Source organism: Tursiops truncatus, chromosome 1, assembly GCF_011762595.2.
Source record: "Tursiops truncatus isolate mTurTru1 chromosome 1, mTurTru1.mat.Y, whole genome shotgun sequence".
Lineage (NCBI taxonomy): Eukaryota > Metazoa > Chordata > Mammalia > Artiodactyla > Delphinidae > Tursiops > Tursiops truncatus.
The window spans coordinates 20813773-20819193 of NC_047034.1; positions in this window are offsets into that span (position 1 = coordinate 20813773).

A 5421-nucleotide genomic window follows, 5' to 3' on the forward strand; every position below is an offset into this window, starting at 1 on the left:
GGGCCGCCTATAAGGGCTGCGGGCGTCCGGGTTCGGGACGGGGGGACCGAGCTGCAACCTTTGTAGACTCCCGAAATGTCCCTCGAGATCATCCAGGCCAGCATTCCGTTCCCTTCCTCTTTCCATGGTACAGAGGAGGAAGCCCAGGCCCGAGGACCTGGAGTAGTGGTCCAAAGGCACAGCCAGAAGCTGGCGAAAGAGGAACTCGACCCCATGCTCTCGTGACTCTCAGCGCAGTGCTCCTAACACTACGCCAAACCGCAAGCTAAAAGCGGAGCATTCTGATACGTTCCAGCCAGCGAGGGCCAGCTGGGAGCTGGCGCGATTTGAGGAAGGAAGCCCCGGGTTCTCCAGGAGAAGACAGACCCTTTCTGTCCTGCCTTCTCCTTTCTTTATTTCCCAACTCCTCCACTACTACAGTTTGCAGGTAAAGGGACCTGTCAAAAGTAAAAAACCGGCTCCCCAGAGGCCTGTGCAACCAAAGGGTTAAAGAGAGGTGACCGTCAGAAAGTGGTGGAGTGGCTCGCTGGGGTGAAACCCAGTTCGGGGACAGATACGGCACTGTCCTGAGTAGGACTGAGGTGGGGGGAGCGTGAGGGCGGGCGCACAGACTGCTCGGGTGGGTGAGACCCTCAACCCCGCTAACAGTGGGAGCTCGGGTGTAATCACAGGACGGCTGACTGGTGGAACTGGGTGATAGGATGGGCAGGGCGGGAAAGATCCGTGTAAAACGTGGGACTTAATTACAGAGCAAGGATTTCATCACAGAGTCTTTCCGGCTTCCGTCCTTGGCGGGCAGCCTGAAGTGTGAGCGACAAATTGCCTCAAGTAGGTCTGAAGGGCCGCATGCAGAGGGGTAGAGCCGCCTTCCCGCTCAACCCTAACCCCACTGTCGGGGGGCTGCGGAGATGGAGGGGTGCTCACACACTGGCTGCCAGGAGTGGAGGGGGGTGGTCTGCAAGGGCACCCAGGGAGTGCTGAGATCTGGGAGCCCCAGCGGCCAAAACCTGACCGGAAACAGCGTCTTGCTGCGGCAGGCCCAGGCTTCCCTTTTTTGTCTTGTGGTATCAGGGGCACCGCGTGGGAGATCTTGATTCATGGCACGTTTACCCTGCTTTGTCCTGCTGGAACTGAAAGGCCAGCAGGGGCCTTGCAACCCGCAGTAGCAAGAGTGCTGGGAATAGGTAGGGGAGGAAGGAACATCCCGTTCTGGAAGGCCTCCCCAGGGACCACCAAAGCCCTCTCCCCAGGCCAGGCACCTGGCTTGGATACCATTTCCATTCACCTGGCTGCAGGGACTCATGTCAGGCCTGGAATGACTCTTAGATCCTGAGGTCATTGAGAGAGATGACAACTTACGCCTGAATCGCCAGGACAGCTTAGGTTGTTCTCACCTGTGGCCCTTGAAGTGAGCTTCCATCATCTTTCTGCAGTGTGGCAGGGAAGGGGCTGGTGATCAAAGCTTCTGCTGATTAGGGCCGAGGCCTGTTGCTTGCTTTTCGTGCATTAAAATCCAGAATGGCTCACACCCTCAGGGTACCAAAAAGTGCTCACAGGCAAAGCCCGCTTAGAGGTTCGTATCACTCCCCTGTTTAAACTTTCAGTTACTTCCCTATTGACTGAGATGAACAACCAGATTGCAGACCAAGGCCCTGGCAACTTCTCCAGGCTTGTCTCCCTAACCCTCACCTCTCAGGCTTCCAGCCTCACCAGCTGACTTTCACTCGCTTAGGGTCCTTACACTGCTCCTTCTGCCTGGGATAACCCTTCCCCACGACTCTGCATGCCTCGCTCCCATCCATCCTTCAGTCTCCCCTCAACATGGCTCCTCCTTTTTCTTTTTGGCCAGGCTGCGCAGTTTGTGGTATCTTAGCTCCCTGGACAGGGATTGAGCCCAGCCCGGCGGTGAAAGCACCGAGTCCTAACCACTGAACGGCCAGGGAATTCCCTCAAATGGTACCTCTTCAAGAAGTTCCCTATCCCCTCTATCTAAATGATGCTCCTCCCGTAATTCTTTCTCCTAGAATCCTGTTCTTTTTCTTCACGACTCTCACCTCAATCTGTAATCTTGTACATTGTGTTTATTTTGTTTACTGGTTCAAGGTCAGTCTCCCCTTAATACTTAATAGACTGTAAGCCTCATGATGGGAAGAGCCGAGTCTGATCTGTATCGCTTTGAATCCAGTATCCGAGAAGTGTCTCCCAATAAATATTTGTTGGTAAAAGAATGAATGAAAGAATGAATGATATTAGCACTCTTCATTTTAAAGGACAAAGTTAGAACTCAATAAACTTGCAAACATAGGCATTAGTGACTATTGCTATTAAAAGGTAATAACCAAAACAAGATTCAGGGAAATACAAATTCCAAGGTTGATTAGGTACTTCTTAAAACTAACTGTCCATTCAACAACTATATATTAAGCTTCTACTATAGACCCTACGCTTCTGGCCAGGAATGCAAATCTGAATAAGATCTGGCTCTCAGCATCAAGGAGCTCACTGCCCAGTGGAGAGGGTGGACATGTAAACAAATGGTTACAATATAATTTGATAAATGCTACAGTAACATGGGTACCTAACTCTCCCTGGAAGTCCCTGCATCCAGGAGCTGAGATCATTGCTGCAACTAAAAAGATAATGGCAATTTTGTTACCAGGACAGAGCAGAGAGAGGGCATTCCAGGCTGGGGGAACGGCTTGAAGAGGCACTGAGGGGAGAAGGGAGGTGGCTCCCTTGGGGAACTGTCACTGGTTTGGTGTAAATGGAGTGAGGGGGTGGAGGCCAGATCACAGGAGTCCATCACGTAGGCTCTGCTAAGGAGTTTGGATTTTTCTCTTGCTGCCTGTGGGGACTGGGGATCCATTGGATGGTGGTTAGCAATGGAGTGACACCACACCTTCATATTTGTCTACTAAACTTATAACCCTGACATCAGTGTGTACAATGAATGGGGTAAGGGATGTGGAGGGGGGCGGGTCTATTGGCAATAAACTCAGCTAGGAGGCTACTGCTATTGTCCAAGCAGAGATAATAAGAGCATACATTAGAGCAGTGGCATTCATTCATTTCAACCAATAAATTTTTTATGCATTTATGAACCAAGCACCATGCTGGTGGTAGGATAGGATATTAATAGCCAATGTTTACTGGGTGCTTACTAGGTGCCCTACTCTGTTCTGAGCAATATACAGGCATTAACTGATTTCGTCCTCACCACAGCCCTATGAATCAGGACAATTATCATCCCCATTTTACAAATGGGGAAACTGAAGGAGAAGAAGTTGTGTAATTAACACTTGCTCACACAGCTAGTAAATGACAGAACCAGGATCTGAACTCAGGTAGTTGGGCTTCAGAATCTATGCTCTTAACCGTTATCCTATACTGATAACATGGTAATAAACAAGCTAGACAAGGTCCCTGGTCTTGTAGAACTGACATTCTGGCCCTGGAGATGTAGAGAAGACAGATTAGAACAAGGTTTAGATTATGGAATCAGCAAAACATGGTCCCTGCAAAAGAAAGTGATGTCAGGATAATTTCACAGGATCCTGACGTTGTGATTGGTCACAGTTGTACCAGTCACAGAGCTAGGAAATACAGATTTGGGGTGATAGTATGGTAGAAGGTGGACTTGGAGGGACAGGTTGAGTTCAGTTTGGGGTAAATCAGTGTTGGGTTGTCTATGGGATCTGTAGGTGGAGCATCTAGCAGGCAGTTGAAGTCTTATATCTGAAGAACAGGAGAAACTTTTATATGGAGACGGAGTTGGGAGGCATCAAGATAGAGGTAAGAGTTGAAGTACATAGGTGAAAAACTGTCTAGAAGATAGGCAAAGTCAAGGCCCAAGAAGAATAAGTTCATTAAAGAAAAGATTGATAAATTTAACTACATTAAAATAAGACCTCTGTTCATCAAAAGACATTATTAACAGAGTGAGTGGAAAAAACCGGAAATAAAACTGGAGGAGATGTTTGCAACACATGTAATTGCCAAAGAACGAGTATTCAGATCATATAAAGAAGTCATACAAATCAGTCAGGAAAGACAAAAGAAAAATGGACAAAAGATACGGGCAGATACCTCACAAAAGAGGAAATCCAAGCTAACCAGTAAATCAACAAATGAAAATGTGCCAAATTGCATTAATAGTATGCTAAATGCAAATGGAAGCTATAATATGTCACATATTACACCTACATCATATGGACCCCAAGTAAAAAGTCTCATAATAACAGGTGTTGGTGATGATATGAAACAACAAAAATTCTCAAACATTGCTAGTGGGGATGAGAATTGGTACAACCATTTGGGAAAAGTTTGGTATTAACTTGGAAAACTGAAGATTCACATGCACTAAGACCCAGAAATTCCATGCCTACAAAGTATGTAACCTGGTATTCTCCGTACCAGAATATATACATGAAAATGTTTAAGGCATCATTGTTGTAATATCCCTGCAGTAGACAGTTTCTATGATCGCTCCCAATGATTCCTGCCTCCTGGCATTCTTGCCTTTTTGTAATCCCCTCCTCTTGAGTGTGGCTGTATCTAGTAACTTGCTTCCAACAAAGAGAATATGGCAAAGGAGATGGGAAGCCAGTTTTGAGACTAGGTTATAAAATAATGTGATTTCTACCTTGATTATACCTTCTCATTGGCCCTCTACCATGTTGCTACCATGTTGCCAGCTGCCCTATAAGGAAGTCCACATGGCAAGGGATTGAGGGAGGCCTCTTGCCAACAGCCAGTGAGGATCTGAAACCATCAGTCCAACAGCCTGTGACAAGTAACTCTTGCCAACCACCACTTGAGTGAATTTAGAAGTGAATCCACCCCCAGTCGAGCCTTAAGATGAGACCAGAGCCCCCAGTCAGCCTCTTGACTGCAGGCTTGTGAGAGACCAGAGCCAGTTAGGCCGTGTCTAATGTCCTGGCTTCCAGAAACTGTGACATAATACATGTTGTTGTTTTAAAACACTAAGTTTTGAGGCTGATCTGTTACACAGAAATAGATAACTAATGCAATCACCAAACTGGAAAATCACCCAAACATCCATCAAAAGTAGAATGGATAAACAAACTGCAGAACAATTATGGTCATACAATGGAACGTTAAACAGCATTGAAAACAAGTAAGCTATAACTATATCCACCAATATGGACAAAATGTAAAAACACATGTTGAGTGCAAGAATCAAGACCTAAGAGAAAAGAGAAATGTTATTGCATTTATGTAAAATTCAAAACAGGCAAAGCTAAACTATCCTGTGTAGATATACATAAATAGGTGATCAATTATTTTTAAAGATCAAGAAAAGGATGATTGTGGAAGTCAAGGTGACCATAGGGAGGAAGCACCACTGGGAAAGAGCCCCAGTGTTCTTCCAGGGTGAGGACAGTGTTCCGTGTCTTGACC